The sequence below is a fragment of the Homalodisca vitripennis genome, chromosome 1, assembly GCF_021130785.1.
Source record: "Homalodisca vitripennis isolate AUS2020 chromosome 1, UT_GWSS_2.1, whole genome shotgun sequence".
Taxonomy (NCBI): domain Eukaryota; kingdom Metazoa; phylum Arthropoda; class Insecta; order Hemiptera; family Cicadellidae; genus Homalodisca; species Homalodisca vitripennis.
Window position 1 is genome coordinate 41,508,636 of NC_060207.1, and position 19,077 is coordinate 41,527,712.

General features: G+C 37.1%; 1 protein-coding gene across 6 annotated transcripts in view; it reads left to right on the top strand.

The window, feature by feature from the left end:
• LOC124360313 (polypyrimidine tract-binding protein 1) overlaps positions 1–19,077 on the top strand; it is a 412,476-nt gene that overhangs the window by 17,100 nt on the left and 376,299 nt on the right. For 5 of the 6 annotated variants that reach the window (XM_046813832.1, XM_046813879.1, XM_046813823.1 and 2 more), the window contains exon 2: positions 6,347–6,383. The exons of the other annotated variant lie outside the window; for it this stretch is intronic. The gene's annotated coding sequence lies outside the window, so the exon portion shown is untranslated. The remainder of the gene's footprint in view (positions 1–6,346; positions 6,384–19,077) is intronic. 6 annotated transcript variants of the gene reach the window in all.

A 19,077-nucleotide genomic window follows, 5' to 3' on the forward strand; every position in this document is an offset into this window, starting at 1 on the left:
GGGGGTCAAACCGTGTCATCAGTCCATGTGTCTCTCCCATCTCATCCCGCCATGCCACACCCACACGTCTGTAGCTGGTCGCTATGCTTCCTGTGTGAGGAGTGCTGGCAATGTCTGCCTAGATGATACTGACGCGTTGAGATAGTCCAGTATAGTGCGAGGGAAATGTGTGTGTGGGCCGAGAGCTGGGGGTCAAACCGTGTCATCAGTCCATGTGTCTCTCCCATCTCATCCCGCCATGCCACACCCACACGTCTGTAGCTGGTCGCTATGCTTCCTGTGTGAGGAGTGCTGGCAATGTCTGCCTAGATGATACTGACGCGTTGAGATAGTCCGGTATAGTGCGAGGGAAATGTGTGTGGGCCGAGAGCTGGGGGTCAAACCGTGTCATCAGTCCATGTGTCTCTCCCATCTCATCCCGCCATGCCACACCCACACGTTTGTAGCTGGTCGCTATGCTTCCTGTGTGAGGAGTGCTGGCAATGTCTGCCTAGATGATAGCGAGGCGTTGAGATAGTCCGGTATAGTGCGAGGGAAATGTGTGTGGGCCGAGAGCTGGGGTCAAACCGTTTCATCCGGGCTGCCTACAACTGTCGCAACTTAGTGATATTTAGTTGAATCTTTTCTTTTTATACAAACACCTTAGCAGTTAATGAAACATTTTTTTTAACTGGCTTTGTTGGTGATATTTGCTGTCTTATAGTAATATAGTACATGCTTAAAGAAATCTTTGTTGTGGGAAAATTCCACCTTAAAACCTGAGCGACAGGTCTCTACCGGAAACCGACCAAGAAGTGGTAAGAGTCACAGTGAACGGATGATAATTGTACACGAGCCAACCAGCGGGCCTCTAAGTTTAACTACTATTAATTGTTCACCAACTAGTTCCATTTTCCTTGACCGTCGGAGCATGGCGACCGCGAGCCGTGCCAGGGCGGGCGGCGCGCTCACTGTGTTCCTGTACATTCTCGTGGCGCTCTCTAGGGTATTCCCAATTACGTGTATGGTGGTGACAATAACAAGGTGCTCTATCATACAGTCATTTCATCACAAGGTTTGGTTTGGATTCTTCTTTTAGACGTCCCAGGCGTACTAGTGCAGACTACTACAACTTTTTTGTACTAATATATTCTGCGTATACATGGTTGCAATAAAGTGAAGCGTTCCATTGTAGGTTTTCGTGGTGAATATTGCTGTATTAACATTCTTAGTACCAAAATTCTTCTCTGTAAAATAACCCTCTTATAAAATAAAGTTGTTGCAAAGTTTGTATGAAAAAAAGTATAACCAGGAAGAAATGTACCCGGGTTGAAATCTGTTCGCGAGTAATATGTGTTGAACCTTTTAAAAATTTCAAATGAAAAAATTGTTTATATTGCTTGTACAACTACATAGTCTGAAGAACGAGTCAACTAAACTGAATTGTTTCGTGAATGTTAGGTAAATCGTTAGAAACAAGAAGAGACGAAACGAGATCAGAGACACACGAACTCGTTAAATATGATGTAAAAAAATTGCTGTGTTCACAAAAATATTGTAGCTCAAAATATCCCGCCACAACTGAGTATCAAAGGATCGCAACGTAACGAAAAAGTTACACACGGATAGACATGTACCATTGTCCAGTAGAGTATGAGTATTCCGCTTTTAGTTTATCGATTCTTGTAATTGATTAAGTAAAAGAAAAATATGGAAATAATGGTTTTAATTCAGTTAGTTTATGGCGTGTAACTCAATTATAAAAGCTTATGTTCGACCTAGAAGAATGCAACAAAATAATAATACCTGTCTCATTCAGATGATCATAAAAATGTGTCTGCCCACAGCGCGACTATGTTATGTGATACATAGTCATATGTTTTGTCGTGTGTATCAATACTAATATGACCTAGCATGTAAATTCAGTTTTAAATTAAAGAATGTCTGTGATTTACTAATTCCCCACACCGTACAATAGTGAGGGAATCTGAAAAGCTTTAAATGGAAGCTAGGTTCAGAATGAATATACATGTGAAGATCCCGATGACATGTAAACATGTTGTTTTAACGTGCAATCTAAATTCGAGATTCGATTTGATGATCGAGACCTTTGATGATCCATCACCGTGTAAATGGACAACGGTGAGTGAGACAATCCAAACCCAGATGTCTCACTGGAGTTTAGTATCTAGGACCGCTAGTTTTGGGCTAGGTATGTTAATTTTGTACGTTTGACCCACATACCAAGGAATGAAATAGTCAGGGAATTCCTGGGAATGAGTCATTACAGAAGTTGAGGCCAAACCACGCCCCTTTTTTATCAGTGATAATGTTAAACCAACCTACAAAACTGCCGCCCATTTTCAATACGTCATATTTCATCAACATCAACATACAGAAGAATCTTTCGTTACAAATAGAAGTTTATAGAGTGCAGTTATTATTAATTTTTATTGGAATAAGCTACAAACGTATTAAGAAACGCTTTCTTGGCTACAGCATATCAATACGTCCTTAAATGAGATAGTTTTTGTTTGATTGAGCATGCGATTTTTGTCAGAAAAAGTTGTTGGAAAGTACCTGAATCAAAATGTGTGTAGTTTGCCTACAAATAAGATTGAAAGTAAGCTGTCGCCATGCGTGAATGGGCCACCCCGATTCCTTTTTTTTGTCTGTGGTTTGACCGCCGAATTGCGCTTTGAGCAGGCGTTATAGTGAAATTTCTCTGTTCTGGGCTAGAGAGTATTTGGCCACGAAGTCGTTGGTGGTCTTGTAAGGGTCAAATTGTATGTTTATTACACTGAACAGGAACAGGATTGCTTATTTACTTGCTATTAATTATGTACAGTTGATTGCTTATAATTCATTGTTAATCAGCTGTCACGAATTATGGCAATATCGACTGTCGTTAATACACAACAACAATGATGACTAAAATTACGTTTGTTCAGGAATTGATTTTAGACGTATACGACGTCTCTTAATGATAGTTATCGTGTCTGAATGAAATCTGAAAGTTATCTTGATTTTACTTCTGTGCTTTACTATCATACAGTGGTTTCAAACGTACATTTATGAAATTTGTATTATGCATTCAGTATTCTTGCTTTAAGTGGTCTGTTGACTTGAAGTTCCAGCAAACAGCAAACAAACCAAAAGCACGCTCAGCCTTTCACAGGACAAAGAACAGCTTTTGGAGTATAAATTTATATTCCTCTCTCACGGAGGACATTTCCGGTACACGTTCTCTGAATAGTTTACAAAATTCGTAGAACCAACTTATGCCACTTCACTCAACATCATGAGGAAAATGACTATGGCGTAGCATGTTTAAAACATATCAATTTAGTTTGTTGTAAGTTCCAGTAACAAACAACCAGAAGAACGCTCAGTATTTGAGACAGAAGGTTACATCCTGTCTCACTGAGAACATATCCGGTCTCACGGTTTATTTTGAAAAAAAAAAAAATAAAACATCATCATGGGGAAAATAATTCATCGAGTCACATTTATCCAGAGATTTTTTAGGTTAATAGGGTTCGTGTATGAAAGTAATTAAAGTCGAGAAGTGACCATGTACTCTTTGGATATCCCGAGAGTTATGTAAATGGTTCAGAGAAAAGAAATGATTAAACCACTTCCTTTAACGTTCGTGAGAATATTCTAGAGGGAATACAGTCTTTAGGACGAAAGAATGATCAAAAGTAGTTTGCTTAAACACTGGTGCGTAATTTAGCCAAAATTAGAAACCTAGTATAATTTGTTTAGATAACCCAGCCTGCAATTAATGCAAAGAAACTTTCAATGGTTTGTTTATTGTCCAGTGTTCTAATGTCATTATACGTAATGGGTCAAAATGAACCGATACGAATTTGGAGGCCGGACAAAGAGTAACATGCCTACCGAACTGAGTGTAACCTTTTCCCGGATTAATTCCAACGTTGCTAACTTTTGACCTTATGGCCCCAAAATTGATAACGTTCTTCCTTGGATCAACAAGTATGATTGCTATGTGTCATGTTTCAGGTCTCTAGGACCTTTCCATAAAGGGTTATCGAACAAACTGACAGACAGATAAGGACAATATTTTTAAAAAGAGCCTCGAGTCCTTAACAATTAAATAATTATCTGTCTGTGAAACTTGAAAAATACCAGATTAACGATTTGTGTCCATATTCTTTCACAGACTGCTTAGTTCGGCTGTACAAATAAGTGGGCCGTCGCCATACGTGGGAATCGACCGGCCGGCCATCTCGCTACACCCATCGTACGTTTGTCAACTAAATTCAAATACGGAACAAATTAAAAATACATCAAACCACAATCAAACCTGATAAACTGCTTCCCACTTTTCGTTGTGGATATAATCCCAGTGTTTATTTCCATCAAGTTGTAATCTACAGTTTTTGTTTACATAAAATATTCCAAATATATAACTTGGATCGCTTGCGTATTCTCAAGTGTGTGGCGGAGATCCCACATGAGTTTCTTGTATATGAGTTTGTAGTATATAAAGGAGTTGATGTGTCGTATTTAGACGTACCCCGCGAAACTGTAAAATGATTATCCCTCGCAGTTTAAATATATCTGGAGGTGTTATACGATACACCAGCTGTGAGTGGGGAGTAACCACGGAGGCAGTAGTAACGTCGGTTGTTTACGTTTACAACTACAGTATAACTACGTAGCTTGTTGTCAGGGACAGAGATTGATGATTGTCTCTGTGTTTGACGACTTCTTAACGCACTTAACTCGTACTGGATAATGTTAGCTTTGTTTACTTAACGAATCTACCACGTCTAATTAAACTACTCATGCATTACTCACACTTAAACCAAATTTTCTGATTGAATAATTTTTCAAACAAAATAAAAAAAATAAATAATAATAAAAAAACAATCATAATGCCTATTACTGTCCCATAAAAAATTAATTAAAATATTCTGGTAATTTTGTGTACACTACTTGAAATTCATGTTGGAGTAACTTTGATTTCAGTATCTTTCTTGTAATGTTTAAGTGACAACATCTATATACCAAAAAAACGGTAGCCTTATAACACTAAAAAGAAATACAGTAACATTTTAAACATGTTTTATATATCCTTATACGAAAATACTGCGTTTTAATGAAGAGTATATTTTACTCTAAATTTTAAACTTCGAAGTCTTTTTAGTAACTACAAAATAAAGTAAATGCTTCTTTCTGGATATGATCGTTTTTATACTCAAACTCATGTTACAATTACTATACATTTTTTGCCAAATATTTTTGTGCTTGTTTTTCAAACCCAAATCGCAAAACACAAATTAAAAATTAAAATAAATGTGTGTGAGTTTTTAAAGTGGCTTTTCATTTTGTTTTTGTATTTTTCGATTGATGGGTCACCTTGTGAAGGACCACCTCAAACCTCTCGGTTGTTTCCCACATACAGGGAAAGCAATACGTAAACAAATCCAAAATTGTACATTTTAGTTAGATATGTGGTGGGATGACCACAATTTTTCATTCTGTACGAAAGTTCAAGTACATAATTTTATCCAACTGCCGGGGTTCATTATTTTACTATAGATTGTTATAAGATAGCTATTGTACCGGTATTTAAACAAAATATACTACTTAAAGTGGTATACAATCGTAAAAGATTCATATTAACTATAATGTAATAAAACAAAAAGATGAAACTTATTTTAAATGCACCATTAAAAAGCTAAAATTTTGTCATATCTTTTCATTGCGTGGTTGTTCAAAGCTTTTATGATCATAATGTACAGTCTATTGCATTCCTTAAGTATGTAGTGCCTAGATGTGATAAGTTTTTAGAATCCATAATCTTCAACAATATCAAGATGGCGAGTGTGTAATTTACGAGAGTCAAGGTCCTCGTAACCGTATACGAAGACGGCTTCCGGCTTTATTTTTACTTTCTTAGGCTATTGATTTACCATAGAAGACTAAGAATTTACCATTGATTTATGTATTGGACAATGAAGAGATTAAACCACTGAAGACCTAATGTATCGTTTTAAGACAATTTACAGCAATAGCAACAAAAACTCTGAATTTTTAAACCAAGATATAACATATGTATATCGATTCGAAGAAGTTTTGGAGGAGCTACCGGCTGCCCGGCCGGCTACCATCCTGCATCTAAATATATCACGGCACGAAGATTATAACTGACAACATTAGTTGTGAGGTTTACGGCACATTCGGTGACCCAAAGTGTCTGGGAGATGGCGATAATATACGTCATGTGGACCATCACCGAGATCGCTATAACTCTATTGCCACTTGTGTTATAAATGTACTCTGAATACTTGTGATGAGTGCTTAGCCAAATGTTAACAGTTGTTTTGGTTTTCAGTTGGGCCTAGCACGCGGCGCTCACCCGGCCACGGCTGGTAAGACTTGACATGTTTGGTCTTGCTTTCAGGTCTCAAGTCTCATCGTAACGCTCTGTCTAGCTAATCCATCGTATCTTTCTCTATCTCTATCTCTACCTGTCTGTCTCTCTCTGTCTCTATCTTCACTCTCTCGTCTTCCGTCACACTGCTTGTAACGTAGTGACTTAGATGCCTCTTTAACACCATCCACCATTTCTCTTCAAACTCTTCCATTCTTTTTTTGTACTCGCTTTTACCATGTTCTCTCTCGTAACTAAATGCTGTTTAGATTATTATTGCCCTAGTTGAATGACAATGTTTCTTTATATTTGTTAGTTGTTTTTTGTCATTGTGACCTAGTGTTTTGCTCGTGTTAGGTTTTTAGTTTATTCGATACGTTTGGTATTCGGTTTGTTTGAACTTTGTGTGAGTACTGAATTTAATACTCGTTTAAGTATCAAGATTGATTTGTTGTAAGGTTGTTTCTGATGTGTTTTCTGTTTATGTGATATACTATTCATTAATTTAGTTTTAAATATCGAGGACAAAGAACGGATGTGTAAAACTGTACTGGTAAGTCAATTCTGGTTTTGTTAATGTTTTTATCAATATATATATTACATACGTCATTTTTGTAATTGGATATCAAATCAAGTGAATGTAGTAAATTAACTGAAAATGTTCATATTCAAATTTATTTCTTATAAAGTTGACTCTGTGCTTCCAAATATGAAACTAATACTATTCACTGATAATCTCTAATTTTCATGGAAGCAATGGAAAGATAATAGCAAACAGTATAAAAAAGTGTTGTGTTATGTGATATAGAAGTTTATTTAATTTTCGTAACTTTTGGATGTTACAATGGTAACTGCTATTAGTGAAGGACATTTACTATGAATAATTCAATTAATTACTATGTTGTATTTACTGTACATTTCCAATAAAAGCATTACATTAAATGTTATTCATTACCTTAAATCTGGAAGCTTATTAAAAGTCGTTTTCAACTGTGAAAAATATTTGCGCTACAAAGTTGCAATTTATTTACCAGCAATACAATTGTTCAAGGTAAGCATTCCTATTACTGTTGAAGTGAGAAAATGGTACTCTTCTCTATTTTAACATATTGTTTTTGCGCCAATCTAGTTTCAAATTCTATAAAAATTTACATGTGAGAAAAATTGTTCAGGGAGTACCCGTGTTTACTTTCATTGGGAATTGTACTACCCACAGCACTAGAAATGTTTTGTTTTGTTTGATTGACCATTCATTAATTATCTATGTGCTAGATACTTTTTGTGTCTTACTAGAAATTCCCTCGGATCAGCCTTACGATTGTTCTTTTAAAACGATAATCAAAGTACTTTATATGTTTGGGAATTACATAGTATATATACCTCCACATTATTGAATATGGACTTTGAATAGAAAAAGAATAATTACTTAAACATGATGATAATATCTCGGGGTATGACCGTTACCTTTATCTTTAGTAAAGGTACGTTTAAGAGTCCATAAAAGGGTGAAGGCGTGTTTAATGTATATATTTCAAAGTAGCTAACAGAACTGTACTTGACCCTAGATCAAAGAAAGCAGTCTTAAAGTTTTATGGAAGACTTGTTAGTGAGGTAGAGATAATTAGAAGTTGTCTTGGTTAAAGCGTCATCTACTAAAATTATTAGTCATAATTTAGCAAAAGTTAAAGCGGACTAACAACTACTCTAATTTCGTATGATATTATATTTAAACATGTTTAAAGTAACACTGTTACATAATTAATTGAAGAGCTAAAGAATGCACCACAGGTTTATAAAAAATTCCCCTCATCATATAATAATAATTTTCGTTATCTTGTTTATTGGAGATAAGAAGGTCAATGTTAGATAAGTTTTCATTGATTTATAGTTAGGTAGTAGTTTTTACACTGCGCCACAAAAGTGGGTTGCAAATGTTCAGCGGAAACCTCACAACTTCGGTATTCATACTTGATAGTTTTCACACTTTTTGTTCTAAGAATAACAAGTAAATTATATATTGGAGTTGTAAATATATAACTTTAAAATAACATTTTTTTGTAATAATGCTTGAATCGTGAATATATTTATCAGTTGTAGACGAATCGAATCGCAATGAAAAATTTGTTTATTTGAAAAGTCAACTTATCTGAAACGTGTATCTTAAGCCAAATATGAGTAGGATTCAGTATACAAAAAAGCAAGACTTATTGACAGCAAAAATATTCTGTTTCTTAATGTTCTGTTCGTAAGCGTTCCGGAGTAGCATCACAGAAATTCAGTTTTAAGTGACAAATTCCATATATTTTTATCTGAACGCTTTAAATGAACTCAATGTCGAAAAAACGATTGTTAGGAGTCTCAGAAATCCCCACTTCAATATATCCTGGTTTGCGATTATGCTCAAACCCCCAACTCCAGAACAACTGTACCAAATGACAATTCCAGTCGTCTTGCATTAAACATTTCTTTTGTAAAAAACTTCCAATGTAAACAAACGTCGTCTGATTTTATGATTTTCAGTGGCTTAGAGAGCGAATATTTTCTCATTTGGCAGCATGGTATTCAACACGGCCGAGCAAAAGTTGTAGGTAAAATCAATCGTTATTGTTGATTATATTCTGTTATAAGGTATTTTATTTAGTTAGAGCTATTTTTTAACATATTAATCCAAAAAAGCAAAATTCAAGTATTTGTAATTACACTCTCAGAATATAACAGAACGTTGTCATCTTATTCAATATCCATTATAAAAGTGATTCTATGTTGCTCAGAAGTTTATTATTGCCTACACCCGTAACAGCCCAGAGTGCGGTATTCACACTATATCTATTCTCACACGACTGTTACACATTCAGTTATAGCTAGTATAGTACCTATATGATTTGCCAAGTAAGATTTCCTGCAAGTAACCGAACCACCGACCGTACGTCTGCAATAGTTGGACGCGAGCAGGTTGAGGCACACGGGTATCGGTTGTCGGAAGCAGACAAGGCATGCGTGTGCTAGGAATCAAGTGCAAGTCGCTGTGCAAGCACAGGCTCTGATATGAAACACCAGTCTGTTGACGGGAAGCAGATGTCGCTGACAAAGCTGCTAGTGTTGACGCTCGTGCAGCTGATGCCGCTACCCATATGGAACGACCTCAGCGTCTCCAAGATGTGGCAACAGGGCGTGTGCTCATGGTTATCATAAAAAAAGCTTTCTGAATGAGACCTTCTTGAAGAGGAATTTGTTTACATGGTTGTTACAGCGGATTTGTAATCAAAAAGTTTAAACTTTAGAAAATTTTCGTGGTGTTTTGTGTGTACCGTAATAAAAAACACCATTACGTTCAGATGCATTATTGCTTTAATGCAATTAACGCGGATTGCATTAATATAATATAATCTTAAAGTATACTCTGATGAAATTGAATATTTTTTGATATGGTTGTACACTTTTAAATAGGCCAATTAAATCAAAATATTAGATCCAAGTGAATACGGTATATTATATCTATAGTACTCAGCAACTATATCGGGTTAATTGGGTTTTATTATTTAAGTTATTCTACTTATTTTAAACAGTTTTGATTTACATGCAGGATGGTTACAATTTGTGTTTGCAAGTATTTCTAATTTAAATCAATTATGCACAAAACCTACTATGAACAGCACAATGTGCTTTTTAAAGTACAGAAGTTATTAGTTCTATTCGTTAGAAATATGATTATTGGTGCAAAATTAAGTGTAATTGTAATTCTTTCCTCCGCCGTTATCAGGAAATACTCTAGAAAGTATTGAAAATCTTTTTATAGCCAGTCAAATATAGCCAATGCTCTTTTTAGATAAATAAAGTTAAGAAATTATTTAATGTAATAATTATAACGTATCAGACATAGTTGCAATTTGATCTGGAAAAAGGTAACAGACACACACATTTAAAATATTTTATTACTTAAAAGACCTAGGTTTACTCAAACTGGAGGCGCTGAAAAAGAAACGTTGTAGGATAAAAAGTTTACGGCAAAATTTAATGCTGCAAGCTTTGGAAGATGTCTGCAAACTTGAAAATATCAAAGTGAAGTTGTTTTACTTGCCATCGCGGTATTCGCGGTGGTCTGCCACTTTTGTGTGAGTAGCAGCGGGCCTCCACGCCGAGTTATTAACCAGATTGGCAGGGCACATCAGAGGTTAAAACTTGTCCACTTCCCCAGTTATGGCTACAAACATCTCGTCTCCTCTCGCAAACTTTATTCCTGCTCTCGGCTTACGGGAAAACTTACCGTCATTACTAGGGCTAACCTATTACCAGCTGTAGTTTACTAGATTAATTAGTGTGTTTGGAGATAGGAGTACAGTTTGTTCAAACTTGCTAGAATAAAAGTGACAGTCAGTGTCAGTACTCAGAGGCTGTAGTAAGTCATGTCTATTAGAAGTGTTTACTCGCTTCTATATTTATATAATCATTTTTAAAATGCCTTTCCTATAGTGATGGTCTGTGTCTGTGCCAATACAATAAAAAGGACCGATGCCAGGAGTCTGCTGAATCACAAGGCCAGAACCTGCATTCAGTCATCGAGTGACGTCATTGTTGCGTCAGGAGCCGCAGGTGAAACTGTAGTTGCCTCATCCAGCCTCTCCCGCACCGGCAGGGGGTCTGGCTTGGGTTTACAGGGAGTGGTGTGTCAGTCGAACTCCAATATCACTTCGAGGAATTAGTTCTGGTCATCGAAATTCTGGAGCATACCCCAGAAGCCTTTCGCATTGTTCGGAGAAGGATACGTCTTAAAATGACCCATATGACTACAGTGGTGTGGTGTGGCAAGCAACATTGTAACGTCTATGTCCCAGCACAGTTAACAAGTCGCTAGGAAGGCGACAATGTATAAATAGACTCGAGAAGACAGCTTAACAGCTAGCACACGTTTGTGTCTTAACGGAGACATGAAGACTGTCGTTTATCGTCGTCTCGTTAACGACGGTGTTTGCTCGAGTTGGCATTTTTGGTAAAGGTTTATGGCATTTTTTAGGTACCGTAGTGGTTTAAATAAAACCACAGGCAATATTAATTATAATAGTTTTTGTTCTATTTTAGTAATTACGTCTTACCAACAGCTCTGACATGAACTACTTCTGAGCTACCATGGTCGTTGATTTATGTCACGTATCTCCAGCGGTCAGTAGATACCTTAGCGTTAACGGATCGATGTTTTTGGTAAAAGATACCTTAGCGTTAACGGTTAGATGTTTTAGCAATAGATACCTTATCGTTAACGGGCCGATGTTTTTGGTAATAGACACCTTAGCGTTAACGGGTCGATGTTTTTGGTAAAAGATACCTTAGCGTTAACGGGTCGATGTTTTGGCAATAGATACCTTATCGTTAACTGGTCGATGTTTTTGTAAAATATACCTTAGCGTTAACGGGTCGATGTTTTAGCAATAGATACCTTATCGATAACGGGTCGATGTTTTTGGTAATGCCAGTAGAAGGGGTGTGCACAGGGATTGTTTATCGTTTCTTATATAGCTTTGTCGTCTTTGTTTGTCCGGTCCAACACCCATATCGTTCATCGCCATCTATGATGTACTTGTGGACTTTGAGTTGGAGAAGATAAACTCTTTTGAATATACTATTCAAACATTATGATATATAGTTTTATCGTGTCTTTGTTATCGCCGCTGAGTGTTACATATGTGTACATTGAATTCTAGGGTTTTATAATAACCCTATCAATGTAGCTTGCAATACATTGTCCTTTTGAATTAGTTTACTGTCATGCATTTGACTTTAAAAGTTTTGGACAGTAATCATTCAATCCATACAACTTGTACAACGTATTGTAATAAATCGTGTGCAAAATTATTATTTGGCTTTCTGAAAACTTTAAGCTCCATCTCGAAAAATCAATCAACCGTTTAAGTGAGAAGAACCAATATCGTCCTGTTTCGAAGAAATTGTTATTTAGATTGTGTAAGTATAGAAGCGGAACAGTTTCGAGCGATAATAACATTCATGTAGTGTTGTTATTTGCGGTCGCAAAGCTGATAAAACACATGCGAGTTTTATCCTCTTAATGAAAAATCCCAATGAAATTGTGACTAATGTCCTTGACTTGAACTAAGTTGTTACACGAACTTGAACTAGAAACACGCCGCTGGACAATGTTTTCGACGGAGGTAGTAGAGAAGGTGTGACGCGGGATTGTTTATTGTTCCATAGATTGCTTTGTCGTCGGTTGTGCGGTCCCACACTTATATCTTCTTCCCACCATTTCTCTGGGAAGACCTACAAGTGTTTTCAGGTCATTACACCGACCGAGTGCTCTGGTTTCGTCTAGGTCTAGCCTTTTCTCAGGCTCAGAAATCATTATAATCCATTAATGTTTGAATTGAATCAACTGTTAAGTGAATAGTTTATTTGCATTCTTAATGAAGGAAATGTGCCTTCTAATGGAATATATTGTACAACACAAATTGTGTATAGGAATTGACGAAGATTTTAGCAGCTTGTACTATTTGAAACTTTGAATAGAGTTGGAAGTATCTTTATTATGGTTCAATAAATTCATACATACGAGCATAATCAGGATATATGCGGTGTTTAGAGTAGGGTATACAAGTATTCTTTTGTGCTTCGGAATGAGTTCTTTTATACTTCAAAAGTAGTGACACTGTATGAATCATGAAAGAATAAATTATTGCCCTGATCGTCATTTTTGCAAATTGTATATGCCAACTTACCAAGAGGACGGGGTATACGATATCACATGGATGCTGCCTGTCACATTAACCCCTGTGCGCCACACAGTAGATATGACACTAATGTGACTGGCCAAGGACGTATACACTTGCAATTGCTCGTACGGAGTCTGAGTTCTCCTTGACGTCTCACCCTCATCCCCCCCACTATCTCACGATACTGTATAATTACAGCCTCTACAAGTGTACCCACTTACATGCCTCACCCTTACGTAAACTTGCATCTTCATACACACGAGCTGCAATTATCTTAACACCTATTACATTGAATTGCTCATTTACAGAAATGGCGATGTTGAATAGGATGTGTGAACATTAACAAATTAACTAGTGACACTTTTATCGTGGTCGGTGCATTTATCTGACTAGTGCCGGATGTTTGTGGCTTTACGACCGGTTTTACTTCTGTCAACTGAGTTTACTGCATCCAAACGCATTTACTTACTCCTCCAGTGCTGAATGTGGAAATGTACTAATAATAGAAGACATATTTCGAACGTTACGGTTTTAACCCTCGTAGCCGTGGAGGCGATGAGCACCAGACATTTGATACCGGTTTGTAATGGCACAACATCGTTGTATTGTAGCCAAATGGTTAAATCTGGCATATTTCTGTGCGTTAGGAAACATACCTCGAAAATATGTGTAATACACATGTTTTTATCTCGTTATATGCGTATTGTGCTGATCTTTTTCAATCGCCTGAGAGGAAATGGAAGGTTGATTAGATGAGTCGTTTGGCTAACTGAGAGTCGAGAGACTGCTTTATCGACATTAGGCAATAAAATAATATGGAATAACGTTGCGTATACTTACTGCAATAACTTCTGCCTCCTGTTCTTACTTTTCGGATATCGTAGGGTTTTGGCTTATTGGAATTATAGTGAAAGTATAGTTTTAAATGGGTATACATTATTTATAGCTTTAGTAAATAGCATGAGTATAAAACTGATAATCAGTTGGGAAAGTAATATTTGGTTTCAGAGTACGCATCAGCGATGTTAATTAATATGTTTTCTCAAAGATCAGTAGTTCTTTCCTCGCTCTTGATAAAATTTCCATATTATTACGTAAAAGGGTATTTGAATGACAAAAACTTCATTTTCAACACATTCAACTATTCAAAATAGGTTTCCGTTATTTCCATGTGCGTTTTGTGATCTAAAGAAAATCGTGGCGCATATTTAAATGTATTTATTACAATATTATGTAATATCATATGAAACAGCAAATGTTATTAAATATTACCCTGTAATTAGTCGATAAAATAAATGTTTTTAAGCATCCGGCTTGATCTTAGAGGTTTGCTGGATGGTTGGATGTATTATTCTTGTGGATCCAAGTAATTTAATTTTGGCAGTTCAGTTATTGGTCGTTAAAAAAGGTAAAGTGTTTTTGTTAAAATGCTTAGATATAAAAGAAATAAAGGTAGAACCTAAGATGCGATAAAATTACTTGGATGTGAAATGTTTTTTAATTGAATTGCTCTTATGAAAAATAAAAACCAAGATCGTGCCAGAACATCCGGTTCTTTGAAGAAATAATCGAAACCTAGTAAGATACTATGTTTGCTAATGTTTCTGCGGTCTGGGGTTTTTCCGCGAAGCAAGTACTCGCGGCGATTGCCCAGTTGGCGACCATTAAATAGTTTTTGTATAAGAATGTTCACAGCAAGGCGAGATCTGACGACAGTGTTATTGTTGGAGTATTACCGTGACTGGCTATGGCACCATCAAGTTATTCTAGTGTGTGCTGAGTCCGTCATTTTATACTTTGTCTTTGTAGTCCCTCGGCAGACTTACAACTCTTCTTCAACACAACAATCACATTTCGCACCAATATTCTGGGAACACAGACGTGACTCCTTTACTCACTGGCTGTCTCTAGTCTGTTGAGGGCATCTATAACCACTGCAAAGCGAGATCTGATGGAAGTATTACTGTTGGAGTATTACCGTGACTGGCTATGGCACAATCAGACTATTCTAGTGTGTGCTGAGTTCATTATCTTATACTTTGTCTTTGTAGTAGCTTGGCAGACCTCGTACAACACTTCTGCAACACAACAATCACATTTCACATCAATATTCTGGGAACATAGATGTGCTTCCTTTACCCTCTGCCCGTCTCTAGTCTCTTGAGGGCATCTATAATCACTGCAAAGCGAGATCTGATGGAAGTATTACTGTTGGAATATTACCGTGACTGGCTATGGCACAATCAGACTATTCTAATGTGTGCTGAGTTCATTATCTTATACTTTGTCTTTGTAGTAGCTTGGCAGACATCGTACAACACTTCTTCAACACAACAATCACATTTCACATCAATATTCTGGGAACATAGATGTGCTTCCTTTACCCTCTGCCCGTCTCTAGTCTCTTGAGGGCATCTATAATCACTGCAAAGCGAGATCTGACGGAAGTATTACTGTTGGAGTATTACAGTGACTGGCTATGGTACTATCAGACTATTCTAGTGTGTGCTGAGTTCATTATCTTACACTTTGTCTTTGTAGTAGCTTGGCAGACCTCGTACAACACTTCTCCAATACAACAATCACATTTCGCATCAATATTTTGGGAAAACTGACGTGGCTCTTTGCCCCTTGTTACTGCCTTTACTTATCATCTCTAACCTATTGAGGGCATCTATATCCAGGTCCAGTGATGTTCTCTTGGCCGTGCAGAGCCAAGCCTCGCGTTGTTCATCGCCTCTTGCCTGTATATAAACAATTCTTCTACTTCACTGATAATATGTTTCGCATAGAACATCTTACTGAGAAGTGTATAATAGCCATGTGATCACAAAGAGTTGTTGTTTTGGTACAGCCGCTGGCTCAGGGTCAGCGTTAGGGTGTTGTTATTTGTCTACACAAGTACAACAAAAATACAAGGACGAAGAAATTTTTTTTACTATTTATTCGAACTAATTATTGCAAATTCCTAGTACATCATAATTTATAAACATTCATTTGGTATAACCATGACGTACTTTTAAACCAGACTTCTTCATATTTACACCAGACCGGTATTACAAGAAGACACGTATAGATGTACTTACATGAAATTTAGATATTAAAACAACGTAGGACCTCTCTGAACATCAAGCTGCCAGACGATTTCAATTTTGTTGTGATATTTTCAAAAGAAAACGGTAATTGAACGACGTAGAAGGTAATATATTGTAGACAATGGAGATTCAGAATGAAGAAAGGTACGTTACTGGAGTGTATAACTGAATTGAATAGCCGGGATGGGATTGTACAGCGGTGGCGGCGACGAAATTCATTAGTGCAGGTCGTCTTAACAAAACATAGATCTCTGCGGTAGTTAAATATATCTCCATCAGGTTGTGCTGAAAGTGTCGGTGTGCCAGAACTCTTGGAACTCTGTCAGAATTGTCTAGCAGCTTCCGTTTCACGCCGAGCCACCGCCGCCGCCACCGCATTTCATATTCTTTCACTTCGTACAGGTGTGTCTAACAAACCGTCCAGCCGTGGCCGTTACCGTTGTGTCCGCTCGGTACACTCAGCGACGGTGTCTCCACGCTGAGCGGAGTGCGGCTGGACGGGTAATAGCCGTGGGTAATCTGCCGGCGGATCTGGAGCGTCACTATTTATAGGAGATATCACTGCACAATGTCTGCCAGTCTTTTGGCACGGCGGCTAAACAAATAGACGGTCTGAGCCGTCAAGAGCCGTAGGCGAGGGAGGGACGGCCACCCAGCACACATAAACAATTGTATAAATAACTCGCAGTGCAATGTCATCTACTCGCAACTCGACCTTGGTAGACTAGAGCGATTACTCAATACTTGAAAATTCGTCCATTGTTTTTCACATATAAGAATTGTATCAATAAATCACAGTGCACAATGTCATCGTGCTCGCGCCTCGACCTTTGTAGACTAGAGCGATTACGCAATACTTGAAAATTCGTCCATAGTTTTTCACATATAAGAAATTGTATCAATAAATCACAGTGCACAATGTCATCGTGCTCGCGCCTCGACCTTTGTAGACTAGAGCGATTACTCAATACTTGAAAATTCGTCCATTGTTTTTCACATATAAGAATTGTATCAATAAATCACAGTGCACAATGTCATCGTGTTCGCGCCTCGATCTTTGTAGACTAGAGCGATTACTCAATACTTGAAAATTCGTCCATTGTTTTTCACATATAAGAATTGTATCAATAAATCACAGTGCACAATGTCATCGTGCTCGCGCCTCGACCTTGGTAGACTAGAGCGATTACTCAATACTTGAAAATTCGTCCATTGTTTTTCACATATAAGAATTGTATCAATAAATCACAGTGCACAATGTTATCGTGCTCGCGCCTCGACCTTGGTAGACTAGAGCGATTACTCAATACTTGAAAATTCGTCCATAGTTTTTCATATATAAGAATTGTATCAATAAATCACAGTGCACAATGTCATCTGCTCGCAACTCAACCTTGGTAGACTAGAGCGATTACTCAATACAATAGTTTTCATATATATATATATATATATATATATATATATATATATATATATATATATATATATATATATATATATAAACAATTGTATCAATAAATCTCACTGAAATTTTATCGTGCTCGCGCCTCGATACTACATAACCTATCTTGTGATTTTCTCATAAGTAATTACGTATAAATAATTATCGTGTTTGGCGAGACATTTCTTTATGGATTAAATGAAACACTAGATTGTGTGTTATACAATGAAAATTGTTTCTTTGTACACGATACTGTAGAGTGCTATACGAATTTACAAAATACAACGTATAGTATAAAACAAGTAAGCGTACACGATACGTCATACAGAGAGATACGAATTGCACAAACGTAGCACACTATTAAAAGTTACGTAAAACACAAAGTACAGTGGGAAACACATTATTCAAGAAAATATTAATATAATGAAATACATGCTACTTATGGTTGCAGAATATCGCCCATTCTAGGTAGTTCCGTGATGCTCCGGTAGGTGTCTCCGTGACAAAGGCGTTGATAAGGTGTAGTAGCACCTTAGCCTCGAGGCCAAGGGCAACCGGTCACGATTGAATCAGAAGTCATCAGTCAGCCAAACTTCTGTCCCATCCATAATTTTTAACAATATTCAGTATATTTTAGGACAACATTCACTTATGGGGCGTAATGTAAACATAAATTCAGAAGGGGTTCAAAGGATATTGTTATGCATTCTCTGTGTCGAAGAATACACTTAGTCCCTTGATGGAATATTTAAAGGGGTTTCTGCGAGACGTGAAAAATGTGTTTCCAAGAAGGTGGCGGGGAGAGTGCGAGACGGTAGGGCACCCGGCGCAGGCGGCTCGTATTAATTATGCCGAAGCTGACTCTGCGTCACGAATTCTATTAGGCGTGATGTAATTGTGTTGTGATTGTCGAGAAGCGAGATGCGAGCAGTCACTTCCTCGTCCGCAGTTCCGCGTGCCACGACCCTTACTCGGCTCCAGCGACAGTTTCCACGAATTTTAGAGAAAACATAACGCGGAAACACAGAGAACAAATTGAGCGATCCAGGACATATTTGTAATTGTTGTAATAGTACTTACTGTTAATAAATAACTGGAAATGGACAAATGTAAGAAGTTTGGGGTTTTAGAATTGTATAATGGTTGAACACTATACAGTGTGCAACACCATTATTATATATAATTATCTAGGTACATTTTAGTAATAACCTAAATAATTGTTTTCTACTCATAGCTTTTAAATTTTGTTGTTGTAAAGGATGGCCGAGGTGTAAATCTGAGCACTAAATCAAATAATACAAACCACGATAGTGTCTCATCACAGCACAATTTCAGAATGAATTGGTATTGTCAGTGTAGTGTTAAAAAATACAGCGTTGCACCTGATGTGATTGGTTTCCGGTACAAAGTAGCCGGACCTGGAAGTGAGGCTACTGA